General features: G+C 59.5%; 1 protein-coding gene and 1 long non-coding RNA gene across 2 annotated transcripts in view; both read left to right on the top strand.

Moving 5' to 3' along the window:
* MACROD1 (mono-ADP ribosylhydrolase 1) overlaps positions 1–14404 on the top strand; it is a 147500-nt gene that overhangs the window by 53575 nt on the left and 79521 nt on the right.
* LOC118015984 lies at positions 310–1564 on the top strand. Its single transcript, XR_004680736.1, has 2 exons — positions 310–371; positions 867–1564. It is a non-coding gene; the product is annotated as an uncharacterized LOC118015984 (long non-coding RNA).

Genomic DNA, 14404 nt, shown 5'->3' with positions numbered 1-14404 from the left:
AGGCACTGCTGGCCTCTCCCCCCGGAGTGAGGGGCGTGCATGAGGGGCCTGCAGAGGCACCCCCTGCAGCAGCCCCGGGACTCCCGTGTGCTGCCCGACGGTGTTCTGGGCCCCTCCTCCCCAGGCATGCCCTAGAGCCTGGTGTCCATCCTGCCAAGGTGGCCTCTCGCTGTCCTCTTCCAACTTTTGCCCTTTTGTCTGTTGGCCGCCACCTCCTCTGAAAGGCTTCTGCGTGGCTTTTACCCCCTTTTCTTCACCAAGTTTTTTTTTTTTTTTTTTAAATCCCTTTAAGTCACTTGGCAGAATGGGCTCCGGTGCAGAGAGCGGTCTTGCGTGACAGAGCTGAGAGGGAGCCACTCTCCAAAGACTCGGTATTCCTGCCACTCAGGCTGTGTCTCTGGGGGGAGGGAGGGGGTCCATTACCCCGCTGAGGAGTTCAGATGTTCACCACGGGGCTGGAGCTGCTGACATGCGCCGCTGAGCTGTCAGGCCCCACATGCCTCTCTTTGGAAAGATGTTGGGAGGGGCGGGCGGCGCTCAGTCCTGCTTGGCTTCTCCTGTTTGTCGAGAAGGTTTTCTTGCTGGGGAGGTGGGGGGGAGGGGCGAGTTATTCCTGCTTCACCCTCTGGTCTTGTCTGTCCAAAAAGGAGTCCTGCTCACCCACTCCCTGCCTCCTCACCTGCCAAAAAACAATACAAGTGATTAAGCCCAGGGAAATTAGGAGCCATACAGGGACGGGTGGCCTGGGCTGTGGGCCCCCTCTCCTCCCATCCCCCTGGAACCCTCGTTCTTGAACACTGTTCTCCAGTGAGCCGGGAGGGGGCGGGGATGACTCCCTATCATCTCCCTTCTCTTCTCAAATCCAGACAACAAACAGGGGGCCATGCAGAGCACCCTCCTCAAAGCTCCCCGGTTTCATTTAGCTGGGGATGGAAGGACCGGAAAGAGAAGCAAAGTTCTGAGGGCTCCTGGTCGCACAGGGGCTCCCTGCCCGGCCCAGCGCTGGCTGGCTCCGCTTTCCCCCAGCACCTGCTCCTCTTGCGAAATGTCATTCAAAGGATCCAACTGGGCCACCGCGGCCTCGGCTTCCAGAAGCAGCACTGCCTTTCACCGTGGGAAGCAGGAGCAGCGGGGAAGCGGGGAAGTTGGGTCTCAGAGTCTCTGGCCTCCCTCCTGCAACCGCCCCACTTCCTAGGCCAGGGTCAGGGCTCCACGCCTCTGGTGTCCTCGAAGGCCATCCTCCCCTTCCACAGAGAGCTGGGGGGCAGGGCTGGCTGGTCCTCAGATTCCAAAACAAACCCCCAGCCCTCCGATCGCCTCTCACCACCTCTCATTAGCGTGGCGTGCTGAAGCCCTACGATGCCCCGGTGTCCGTATTCCCCCTGCAGGAGCCCCTCTTTGGAAAAGGGCTTTTATTACACATCTGAGAGTGTTAGCTCTGGTTTGAAATCGGATCCAGATGGGCTCAGCTGCATCTGGGTACTCTCCTTTGTCGGGCCGAAGGTGGCTGATTTGAGAAATGCTTGCTGTCTGGGGTTGTTACAAATAAAAACAAGGATCTTTAGGGGTGCGTGTTTTCATAAGCCTAGAGCCCAGACTGGGGCAGAGTGCGCTACACACTGGACGCCCAGCCTGGCAGGGGCACACGGGTGACAAGCCGGCGGAGGCTGATGGGGTGACAGGATACGTGGCGGGGGGGTGGTCCTTGGGACAAGCCTCCCCAGAAGGAAGGGGGTACAAGACGCAGCAAGCCCCATGGATCCTGCGTGGCCAGGGCCTGCTATATACCCAGGGTGCCAGTAGGCAGGAGGGGTGGGGCCCCTCCAAGGGTGGAGGGGGGTGTTGGGTAGGAGGGGAGGCGAGGACAGTGCCTGACAAGGGGTGACTGCCGGGCTGTGGCGCGAGTTCTTACTGCTATTACCCCCGCGTGATTTCATCCAATTATAAATTGTAATTTCTCTATGAAAGCGAGAGATGGAAACAGTCCAATGAGGTCATCTGCCTCCCTGGCCAGGGCGAGGAAATTGTTTTTGTACTGCTGGGGGTGGGAGTGGAGGTGGCGGGGCCTCCGTATTTCAAGAGGATGGTGGCAGTGTCCTCGGAGCCCAGAGGCTCCAGCCGGCCATGGCTGCTGATCCCCCGCGACAGAGAGAAACGGCCTAAGAACTGCTTTGGAAGTTATGAATCGAGGAGGGCGGCTTCATCCTACCAGCACTGGCCCCTTTTCCCAGTCCTCCTACCAGCCTCGAGAGCCCCACAAAGCACAGCCCCAGAATGCCCGAGCGGGCTCGCTCCAGGCCCTTCCCCCCCACTGCCCCCGCTCCTGCAACATCGGGTCGCCCTCCTCCTTGGGGGGCCTGGTCACACAAACCTGTAGTGTCCTGAAAGGAGTTGTCTCCCTGCTTCAAGGAAGGGATTATCTCTGCTTGTCTGAGGCAGATCCCCCAGTAGCTGGCTTAGTGCCTTGCACACGGTAGATGCTTCATAAATGCACCCGGTGACCTCCCCACTCTCCTTTCTCATTTAGAAAATTGGGGTCTGAGCAAGGCTCTTGGTGGGGCCGTCTGACTTCGTCCATCCTGGGGTGGGCCTGCTGGCCGTGCCTGGGAGGTGGGAGCTCTTCCCACGTGTGGGTGCATCCTGATGACTGTTAGTAGTCACCTGCACTCACCGAACCAAACAAGGCCCAGGAATAAATATGTAAATGTGCCCTCCTGGCAAACATCTACCGTCCCCAGTGGGTGTGCGATTGGATCGAGAAGGCCGAGGCCACACAATGCAAAGTGAGTGCGGCATGCGGACCTTCTATGTGGTCAAACGGAGCTAGGATAAAATGAATCTGTTCAGTCCAAGGGTTCTGCTATGGGAGCCCCCCGCGCCCCCGTCAAGCCACTTTGGCCAGCTCGTAGGTACGCCCCCTACAGGACATTCTCTGCCCACCACCCCTTGCCACGGCCTTCCCTGCTTCCACAGGCTCCAGGTCTCTGCTCCGCCAAATGAACCATTTTTGGGGTCAACATAATAAAAGCTTCCATTTGTAAGTACTTGAGATGCTTACAGTTTTACTTTTTGTTATAAATAATAACATCATAACTGTATTAAAAGAAATCTGAAAGGGGGAAAGAGAGCCAAGTGCACGATCCCACGTGTCTACACCATTCCACTTTGGCCGGATCTGCCCATACAGAGATACCGTCTGCAGGGGGACAATGCACCTTTGCCTTTTCCAGGTCATTTCTGCTTTGCCATCTCCCTTGAGCCTGGGGACAACCCAGTACAGCTGTTAGGGCAGAGAGGACCATGGCACTGAAAAGGGGGCACGTGTCCAAGCTTGCACAACCTGCATGACAGCCAGGGCCTTGAACCCTGGCCCAGTCCCCCTCTCTCTGCATGAAATGGAGTCTCAGTACAACAGAAAGACGCCATCAACCAAACCCACAGTGGCCCCTGGGCCCACTGCCCCAAGGGAACTGGGTTTTCCTGAGGCCCTCTCGTGCAATCATCCATCCATCTATCCATCATCTACATATCTCTCTTTTCATCCATCTCTCTGTCCATTCACCCATCATGCATCTGTCCATCCATCCATCCGTGCATCAATCCCTCCCTCTCCCCATCTCTCCATCATTCTGTCCATCTACCTGTCTCTTTCCATCCATCTGTCCATCTTTCCATCCATCCATCCATCCATGCATCTGTCACTGCTCCCTCCCTCCATCTTCTATCCATCCACCTGTCCATCTTTCTGTCTGTTCCTCTCTCTGTCTCTCCATCCGTCCGTCCATCCGTCCACCCTTCCCTCCCTCTCTCCCTCCATCCAGCAAATATGTACTGCGTCCAGTCATGCTCCTGGCACCATACAAGACATTGGGATCCAAAGAGGAGCCCCTGTCCTCCAGGAGCTCGAAGTCCAGTGGGGAGGCCATTGGTTTGCAGAGGGCCACGGTGTGAGACCCACACTGGGCCCTATGGGAGCAAAAAGCCCGCCTTGCCCAGCCTGGGAGGGTGGATCATGGAGAGCCTCAAGGGGAGGTAACACTGTGCTGTGGTTCTGGGGTTCCCCAGACTCCCATGTCGTGATAGTCACATGTGAACTCAGTGGCAAGCTAGACGGGGGCAGGTGTGGCTGGGTCTCCCCCAACCACCTCCCTATCCTGTCTTCTAGGGCCCTGGCCACACCTTTGGACCTCAGGGCTCCCCCCACCTGCCCCGAAGTGGAAACACTCTCCAGCTTCGCAGTTCCCAGCTGCCCTGAGGATCTGTTCTCACTGATACTAATTCCTATATTAGCAATTAGCCCTCCTGCTCCATTTCAACCTATGGCTCTTAGGGATGGATTATTATGTGTGTATCATTAATCAGACGCCTGGTATGTGCTGCTGGAAACCCAGGTGGGCTTTATGGCTGGTGACTTAGGTCGAGTGGCATTTTAAATGAACAAACCACCTGCCTCCCCCCTTCCTGGGCAGAGGTGCCCTGTGGCACAGAGGGCAGAGTTTAGATCATCGCAAGCAGGTCAAAGCTGGTGCAAGCTAGGAGACACAGGGTTTTCTTTTATTCGGGACTTCCAGGCTGAGGTCAGCATCTGTATCCGACCTGTATACATGAAAAGGCTCTTTGTGACTCAAACCCAGAGTTTGTTCTGCGGCCGCTGACTTCCTCCCACCAGGATGGCCATCCACAGGGCCTGTTCCTCTCCCCGCATAGTGACCACAGCGTGTGGGTCACTCCTCTCTTGTGGCCGCATGGACCTGGGAGCTGTCACTGCTGTGTCCCTCTCTCTAGGGGGCAGAGGGCTGGGGGCCAGGGCCACGGGGCAGGGAGAGCTTGTCCATTTGGGAGAGAGCTTTTCCACTTGGGAGTATGGACTGCTCCTGTAACAGAGACTTCACAGTAGGGGGTGGGGCAGGAAGGGCACTTTGGGGCAAGGGAACAGCATATGCAAAGGCTCAGAGTGGGAGGGCTGGTGAGAAGGCTGGTGTCCCAAAGCTCTGAGTTAGTGGAAGGCAGTGATCTGAGCTGAAGAGGGAGATGGGATTCTGGCCTGCGGGGGAGTTTTGAATCTTCTGCTGAGGGGCCTGGCCTTCATACCGAGGGTAATGGGGAGTCAGGGAATGTACTCAGGCAGGGTGAGGCATGGCGGGACCTTCGTGGAGAGCTGGAAGGTGCTGGGTGAAAGAGGGACCCAGTGAGAAGCTGGGACAGTGTCCCCAGGAGCAGGGGTGGGGGCCTGGGCTGGGAGTAGGGAACAGTGGGGTTCAGGGGAAGGGGCTGGCTAGGCAGTCTCCCTGAAGACAGGCCTGGAGGCTGAGTGGGTTCCTGCCCCCTTCTGCTCCTTGCTAGAGGGTGCTGGACTGGAGCAGCACCATGCACAGCCAGCCTGTTGTGGGGCTCGGAGCCTGCCTGAGCCGGGGCGAGGGGCGGGGTGCATCTGCGTGCCTGGGCGGGGACAGCAGAAGGCCTCTGCAGGGGGCGTGTTTGGAGGCTCCAGCTCCGCCCTCTGCACTGAGAGACGGCCCCACCCTGCCCCCTTCTCACTCACTCTGGCTCCCAGGCTTGGCACTGCAGCATGGCACCCCATAGCAGGTGAGAAGAGGCGGAGGCGAGAGAGCCTGCATACGCGGCGCGAACCCCGAGCCTCCACTCTGCTAATTAAACCGCTTCCTGACAAAACCCAGACTTTGGCGGATGGGTGTGGGTGCGGGAATGGGAGCCAGTCTGTGGACAGCTGCAGGAGCCCTTGCTGCCTGGCCAGCAGGCCTGGACCGCTGCCAGCACCCACCCTCGCAGACAGACCCCTGGGGAAGGGGGGTGAGGCCGGTCGGGGGGCAGGCAGTGCCCAGAGCAGAGAAGCCAGCAGCTCTGGGGTCCAGGGGGCTGCTCTTCTGGGACAGCTTCTCAGAGAGAAGACGTGGGACTTCCTCCATGGGATGTCCTACTCTCCCTCCCTCTCTCCCTCCCCGTGTGTGGGCTGAAGCCAGGATCTGGGGAGCAAGGGCAGCTATGGCCAGAGGCGGCCTAGAATTCACTCCTGTGTCCTGGTGCTGGGCTGGCGGAGCAGCCCAGGGACCAAACTGGCCCAGACTCTTGGCACCTGCTCGCTGTCTGCCTGCCCCACTGGGCCTGGCCGCACCCCCCCGCCCCCCCATCTGGGTGGTCTGGAGGCCTGGCTCTACCAGGCCCCCACAGTGCAGCCGAGCAGTAGGGGACCTGAAAAGACTGCCGTGCGGGTACTCTCGTCCCTCAGCGGCAGTGAGACAGAAGAGCAGGCAGGCATCGAACGGGGCCTCCTGCACCTGGAGTGCTCATGCGCCTTGGAAGTCTCCTCCGAGCAGGGGCGGGTGGCAGGAGGAACCCCCATGCCCAGGTGAGCTGCAAGGGTGGGTGGGGGGCAGGGCCAGTCTCAGGCAGCTAGGCTCAGTGGGCTCGGGATGGCTGCTCTCAGCCTCTGGAGGGGGAGGCTTAAGCAGGGCGGAGGAGGGGTGGGAGCACATCACCCTCCACAGGCCTGCCCCTCTGCCACAGGGAAAGGCACAGTGGCTGGCGCCTGCCCGCACACAACAGGGGACAGGAATGGAGGCCCAGGCCTGCTCGAGGCTCTTTGCACCCTGCCCACTGGCTGCCTGCTGGCCTGGCCCTACCCCGCAGGCCTTGTTGTAACTCAGCTCCCACACACACAGGTCTGTACCCAGCCCCGGCGGATCCCAGGGATGATGAGCTTGGTACTGCCAGCAAAGGCCAGACCTTTCTCGGGAAATGGGTCCGCTTTTGTTAGCAGAACAGGGGCTATGCATTCCCCACACCTGGGCCCTTGGCTGAGGTGGGCAGTGGAGTCTGGAGGCAGGAGACCTGGTTTCCCCCACCCCCGGCCACCCATGCCTCTGTGCTCTCACATGGGGCCTGGCCGCTCTGGCTCTGAGACGGGTCCTACGTGGCCGACGTGCGGGCGCTCTGGAGCACCTGTTGGAAGCATTTTGCGCGTGTGTCTGGCAGGCGTGGGGCCTCTGGTGGTGGAGGGGAGAAGAGGGGAGAAGGCCCTGGAGCTTTCAGAACCCAGGCTCTGCTCAAGGGGTTGCAGCTCCCCTCCTCTGCCCCCTACTTCCCTCAGCCCACTCCCCAGTCTCAGATTCCTTCGGGAGCTCTACGCCATACGGTAGGGGCTGTAGCCTCACTCTCCGGCCGCTGTGTTCAAATGCCGGTCCTCCAGGGGCGCCGGGCTGGCTCAGTCAGTTGGGCGTCCGCCTTCGGCTCGGGTCATGATCTTGGGATCCTGGGATCGAGCCCCATGTTGGGCTCCCTGCTTCTGCCTCTACCTCTGCCCCTCCCTGCTTGCTTGTGCCACAAGCTCGCGCTCTCTCTCTCAAATGAATAAATAAAATCTTAAATAAAAATGTCAGTCCTGTGAAGACCTCCAGCACTGACCACACTGAAAGCCACAAGCTAGAGATTCCAGGCCATGCACTTGGGCCGTCCAAGGTACCTGGGTGCAGCTGGCCAAAGCTGCCTTTTCTTCCAGAAGTCTCCACTTCCCTCCTGCCGGCAGTACCAGCCTCCAGCCCCCAGGGATAGGCGCCCTTTCTCCTGGCTCCCCCGGCTTTCCCGTTTCCCTGAACCACGGAAGTCCGTGCCAAGGGATTTTCATCTCCGTGTTGGAAATCTCCCACCCCTCCCCTCCTTCCCGTAAACACGCTCTCCGGCCGAGAGCAACACTGCGCGCCCCAGCCGCGCGGCCAGACTTGGTTAATATTTACAGCAAGTGGCTCAGAAAGCTATTAGCTTCCTTTTCTTGTTAATTGAAAGAGGAGAAAATGGTTGTAACACTTCAAAAGGACTTAAAGCACAGTCTGAGAGACCCGCTGAATAAGGAGGAAGGGAAAAAAGAGAGACCATTTAAAAAAAAGGAAGAAAGGGAGCCCACAGCTCAGGTGCCCCGCGAGGGTGGGCTGGTGCTCCTTCTCTGCCTCGAAAGACGCCTCGCTTTCCTCCGAGGCTTCCTCATTGCTGCTTATTGTATCCTTTCCTTTTCATTTGGGAGCCTGCCTTAAGGAGAAAAGGAGGAAGGAAAAGGGTTCGAGGTGCACTTTGGTAATAACGAGGCTCTTTGAAGTTGTGGCTAAGGAGGCCCCTGGCCCCTTTGCTCCTGGAGCCTGTGGGGCCTGGCCTTGCCCGGCAGCTGCAGGCCTGGGGGCTGCCCTGACCTGTGGCCACCAAAACACAGGCCCTCACTGCGCAGGAAGCAGGCCCAGGTCAGGGCCCATTGGGCTAAAGTCATTCCCAGGCCCCTGACCTGGGTGTACCCTGGGGGAGGCACTTGGGCCCCACTCCCCTGGGGCCCCAGGGGCAGCCAAGAATGCCGTGGTCATGAGAGGGGTGGGCGACTTTCTGAATCCCAGTAGACGAGGAGCTGGCGGTCCAGCATTGCCAAGCCTCTGGCCTCTGGGGTCAGCCTCCCCAGCTTCCTAGAAATAAATGATCCTTCCTTCTGCACCTGCACATTCAGCTTCTGGAGTCAGCTCCATGATGTTAGTAACCAAACAGCTCTGCCAGGTCCCTTGCGGTCAGATGGGGGCAGACTGGGTGACTCAAGAGGTTTTCATTTGGGAGCCTGTCTTTCAGTTCAGGCTGACAAGTGTCCCCTCCTTCAGGAAGTCCCTGGCTTCTCCAGCTCCCCTGGCACCCTGCTCTCTATCAGCCTGGCCTTCTCTGTGTCTGCAGAACAAGGTGGCTGACTGGAGCAGACACGGAGGGGCGCAGCTCCTGGGTCTGGACGGGCTGCGTTAAAGGTGGTAGTCATGTCCACCCTGCTCCCTCCCTGCTTCTGCCCCCATCAGACCAAACAGGAGCCCTGTTCGGTGCTGGGCCCCACAACAGGCACAGTCACGCTGCAGGGCAGAGGCCCGGGGGGGGAAACGGGGCCCGGAGGGTCTGGGGGCAGGGACTGAGGGGCTGTTTGAGGAAGACAGCACTCTCCTGTCCTTGGCTTTCTGGACAGCTGACCCAAAGAAGTAAGACCAGACTGTTCTGGGAGGACCAGGATCTAGAAGGACCAGGAAAGGGCGCCTGGGTGGCTCAGTTGGTTAAGCGACTGCCTTCGGCTCAGGCCATGATCCTGGAGTCCCTGGATCGAGTCCCATGTCGGGCTCCCTGCTCAGTGGGGAGTCTGCTTCTCCCTCTGACCCTGCCCCCTCTCATGTGCTCTCTCTCTCTCATTCTCTCTCTCTCAAATAAATAAATAAAATCTTAAAAAAAAAAAAAAATAGAAGGACCAGGAAGGATGTACTGGGAGGGATTCCACTAAGGAAGAAATTGGTAACAGAGATGCCCAAAGGTGGCCCAGACCACCGCTGAGAGGAGGCGCCAGGCCCAGGCTGGAAGACCCCTGAAAGGGCAGGGGGGCTGGATGGGGATGAACACGTCCGGCAGGGCCTGGCCACCCTGAGGCCTGCTTCTGCAACCAACGCTGTCACCCCTCTGACTGACCCCTGCTCAGCGTCCATCCTCCACGGGGCTCCCCCTGCCCTGGCCCTCACACGGTGCACCCTGGATTCTAATTGTCTTCCCCCCTTCGGCTGTGAGCTCTTAAGGGTACAGACCATGTCAGCAGCAGTGACAATGGCTGGGCTAACGTGACGGAGATCTGCGGATGGCCCCGGGCACACTGAGCTAAGTGCTTCGTGTGGATGATGCAAAGCCTGTATTAGGTCCGAGGCAGGCAGCATTCATACACCCTCTCACTGAACCCGCAGGTCCTGTTATGACCATTTAGATTTTCCACCTGAGGAAACAGAAATATTCCAAAGCCCGCCCGGTCACACAGTGGGTCCATCATGGAGCCCGGATGCAAACCCACTCTTGTCTCGGCTCCATGCCCGTCCTCTGTGTCCACACCAGCATTTCCTGGGCGACCAGGGACTAGTGGGCTGTGCTCACACCGGTGGAGGCTGCAGGCTGCGTGCCCTCCCCAGGTTCACAGGGCCATGAGCATGTCATTTATTTTTTTCTAATTTACTTATTTGAGAGAGAGCGAGCAAGCGCTCGTGCATGCGGATGCAAGCTGGGGGAGGGGCAGAGGGAGAGGGAGAGGGAGAAGGAGGAAGCAGACTCTGCATTGAGCACAGAGCGCACCTCAGGGCTCGATCCCACGATCCCGAGATCAGGAGCTGAAACCAACAATCGGACACTCAACCGACTGAGCCACCCAGGTGCTCCCCATGAACATGTTAAAGGCTCTGAGAAGTCCCGCTGCAAAGATACCAATTTAACTCTGTTCCAGCAGATACCTGGTAACCTCCCAAGATTCACGTGTTCTTCAAAGCATGCTTTGGGAGACGCCTCAAATGTCCATTGAACTAGTCTTTGGTGAGCACCTGCTGTGTCCCAGGTAGTGGTCTGTGGTGGGGACATGCAGTGGCTGAGGACAAGTGTGTCCCTGCCCTTGGCCTCCCAGCACCTAGCTCAGTGCCTGGCATGCAGTAGGCGCACACAAATTCAGCACATGAGAGCCGAATGAGAGGGGGGAATGGATGGGGTAGAGGAGCCGGGCTGGGGCCACATAGCCTGGCCAGACAGTCCCTGCCCTGAGCCACCCCTGTATTTCTTCCTCCTCTAATCCTGGACCCGCTGCCGGCGCCACTGGCCATGCTCAGCCTCAGCCGTCCCCATGATAAGGGCGTCGAGGCGGGCTAGAAGCAGCCAGCTCCTGGAAGGCCCACCGTGCCCCCTGGGCAGGTCGGAGCCCTCGGCCCCCACCCAGGCCCCCCGCCAGGCACAGCCCCTCTTTCTTTCCCTTGCAGCTCTGTGGCTCCGGCCTTGACATTCTAATCACATTCCCCCAGCCCTGCCTGGAATACTAATTCTCCCAAGATGAAACCATCCGTGTTTAATTTTTTTTAAAAGCCAGGCGGAAAGAAAAGGCAAGAAAAGGGGAGGCTTCGGTGGATGGAAGTTGGAGCCCTCCTCAGAGCTTGTTCAGAGCTTCCCCAGGCGACTGGCCTTGAGGATGTGTCCTGCCACCAGCCACCCCGGATGGTCACAAGACCCCCGACGAGGGCCAGGGACGGGCTGGCCCTGCTCAACCACACCAGCCAGCCCCGGACCATCCCCTGCCCCTCATATAGGCCAAGGAGGGGGGTGGTCCCACTTTCTGGTGAGTAGGGAGCTGAGAAGGGGCCCAGGCAGGCCTTTTGAACACACCAGGCCATGCTATCGGCCCTGGCCCTCAGGAGGGAGCCCCTTTAATTAAGAGTGGGCAGCCAGGCCACCTCTCCCCGTCCACTGTCTGCAAGTTAGGTTTCTGCCCAGCTCCTGTCGGAAGATGGAGCCTGAGGCCTCCCCAGGTGTGGCTGGGGTCAGCGGGGGTCAGAGAGCGGGCTGGAGAGGCAGGAGCAACATGGGAGTGCCCAGAGCGGGCTCGGTCTGAGAGAGAGGCCAGAGGCCATGTGGCACAGGGAAGAGGGGCTGGACAGCAGGGACAGGGACAGTGCTTCAGCGCTGGGTGACCTTGCACGAACCCTCCACCGTGCTGGGGCTCAGCGGCCGCCCTAGGGCACTAGGGTTAGGAGGGCTGTTACCGGAGGACTAGGTGGTCAGCAGCCTGGAGTCAGAAGGGGGTTGTCGGGCCCCTCAGGCAGCTCCAGCCCCTGTGTTACTGGGGTCCCGCGTGTGAGATCTCCGGGCATCAGTTCCGTATCCCCGAGGTGGGGTAGTGAGGGAAGCACCCTCAGAGGCCTGTGGTGAGGACTGCAGGCAGCACATAGGACCAGCCCAGCACTCCGCGCACCTATGTAAGTCAGCTGTCGTTACTGTCACCCGCGAGACAAGCGCACTCGGTAAAGCTGCCTCCCCCACCTGCCCCGGGCCCTTGGCCCCCACACCAGCCCGGCCCTGGGACGGGAAGCTTGGTGCCGCCTCCCTCGCAGCATCCTACTTTCATGTCCTAATGTCCCCAGAGGGAAGAATGAAATTGTAACGGCAGGAAACATGACAGAACATGAAAGATGATGAAATCAGCCACGTAAATTATGAACTCCGAATCATAGCCCTGCTTCTTCCGCAGCAGGCTAAATGCTGCCAAATGCCCTGCAGGCTGGAGGCTCTTCGTGGAGACCACGGGGCACCCTGCATCCCCTCCACTGGGCACTGCGAGTGTCGGCTGCGGGTGGCTTCGGCTGCCCTACCCCCATGCACTCCCCCTCCCGGCAGGGTCCCCGACACAGACCCCTGACTGGCTCAGAGTCAGAGCCCAGGCCCTGCCTCCGTGAGATACTACTCTGCTTCACTTTCTACTTCCCTTGGATGAGACTCTGGCCAAGGCCACCACTGGACCGGTCCCCATTCACTCCACCCGCCGCCCCCCCATTAGGTTTTCCCTGGGAACTTGGGCGCAGGACAAACCCCGAACCGTGTTGGGGAGAGACCCACTGCTTCTCCCGGCCCCATTTTAGTCTCACGACACCCCTGCCACAGAATGTGGGCCTGATCCGTGGTCAGGGACCAGGCCTGAGGCTACAGAGCGCCTCCCCTCTGGTGGCGCCTGCCCACAGCCTCCTCGTCCCCCTCCTCCCCAGCCCCCACCCCCGGCCCTCACAGCCACCTGTGAGCGCGCAGCTGGTACAGGGAGGGGGACTCCTGAGCACACGTAACCACATTTTGGCCACCTCCCCTTTGCTGCGGGGGCTGCGACATAAATTATTATCGACCCGATGCCGGCTGGGGCTGGAGACGAGATGGGGAAATAAAGCACTGAGCTCAATAATTGTGCCCTGCTGCCTGAATTTACTCATTTGTGGCTTTCCTACCCACCGGGAAACGCGACGGTGAATTACTGCTGACTATTAGGCCCCTGGATGGAAAAACACCCTCGGATCCATTTCCCCAGGACAGGCGAGGGCTGGAGACCCGCACGCTCTCCCCATGGGCCCTGTTGGGTCCCATTTGATTTTTCCCAGGACGTCTCCTGTGTCGAATCCTGGTCCCACTCCACCAGCTCGAGGGTTCCTTCTCCACATTATAGATGGGGAGACTGAGGCCCAGAGATGGAGGTCGCCGCAGGCCCTGGTTTGCCTGGGACCTTCCTGGTTTCGGCACAAACCCTGCGCACCCGGGACATTCAGCCACCCCAGTCTCACAGCTGGTAAACAGCAGAGTCAAGGCGGCGCCCTGCTCTTTCTGACCTAGAGTCCATGGGTGCTCTCAGCCGACAGGAAAGGCCACCCCCTTCACCGTCACCCACCCACCGTCGTCTTGTTCGGAGGTCTGCGGGACTTCAAAAGGCTGTGCTTGCTGTCCCTTCATATCATCCCCCAGCCTGCTGTGGGGCCAGGAGCCTGCTGGTCACCTGCGGACTCCCGCACCCTAGCTTCTGGCTGCGTCCGGCCACGGGGAGCCCCAGCGGCCCAGAGGGAGGGAGCCTGGGTCCCCTGGCTGCATTCCCCTCTCTTTCTGGGTGACTCTCTGGGACAGCTCCCCACCAGGTGGGGCCAGCCTCACCCTCCCTTGCTGGTTTCCCTGACACCGCCCGTGACTTTGTAAAGACACTCTGGTCAGAATGGCCGCTTCCACCCATGGGGGCCCTACTGCGTGCAATGGACTCATGTTCAGTCTCTTACTGTCCACACAGACTCATTTCATACTCTTAATGACCCTCCGAGGAAGCATATTGTCCCCATTTCACAGACAAGGCAACTGAGACTCAGGAAGGTTAAGGGCTGGAAGGCCTGAAGCCACAGGGACAAGAGATGGTGGTGTTACCAGGCAGACGGTGTGCAGCCCCTCACGGGCGTCCCATGGCATGGGACACAGTGCTGGGCCCTGCGGAGGGGTATGGAGGCCCCGGGGCTGGCACGGAGGTGCCAGGAGCCAGTTGGAAGCTGAAGGCTGTGCTGAGGCATCCGGGGTGGGAGGAGTCCCTGAGCTGGGAGCATAGGGACTAAGACGTCCCACAGCCCCACAGCTGAAACCTTACGTTGGCCTGGGTGAGCAGGGGAAGGGAAGGCTGTCTTTTCGGCTCAGGCTGACATTCCTTCCTACAAGGAGCCTCTCTTCCACGGGCAAGGAATCTGCAGCTCCCAGAGCAGCCACATCCGAGGTCTCTCTGCTTTGGAGGGGCAGAGTGGAGGCTGGGCCTGTCCTATCTGCCCCCAGTCCTTGCTGCCCCTCCCTCCCCAGCCTTGCCTGCCTGCGGAGCCTCTTGATGCCCTTCCATCTCCTGGCTACAACTCCCCAGGGCATTGGCCTGGTCCCTCCCCAGAGGAGGCAGCAACTTTTATCGACTCACCTTGGAGGAGTTCCCCAGGGGGCTTGACTTTATTTTTGCCGAGCACTTTCTGAGTAACAGAGTCCCTGGGACCCTAGGGTGGGGGCAGGCAATTCACGGGGGGCCCAGGTGCCCATGGGAGGAGCAGAG

Source organism: Mirounga leonina, unplaced genomic scaffold (genome assembly GCF_011800145.1).
Source record: "Mirounga leonina isolate KUSES-001 unplaced genomic scaffold, KU_Mleo_1.0 Mir_166, whole genome shotgun sequence".
In the NCBI taxonomy this organism is placed as follows: Eukaryota; Metazoa; Chordata; class Mammalia; order Carnivora; family Phocidae; genus Mirounga; species Mirounga leonina.
The sequence above is the reverse complement of the archived record's forward strand: the minus strand, read 5'-3'. Positions and strand labels throughout refer to the sequence as shown.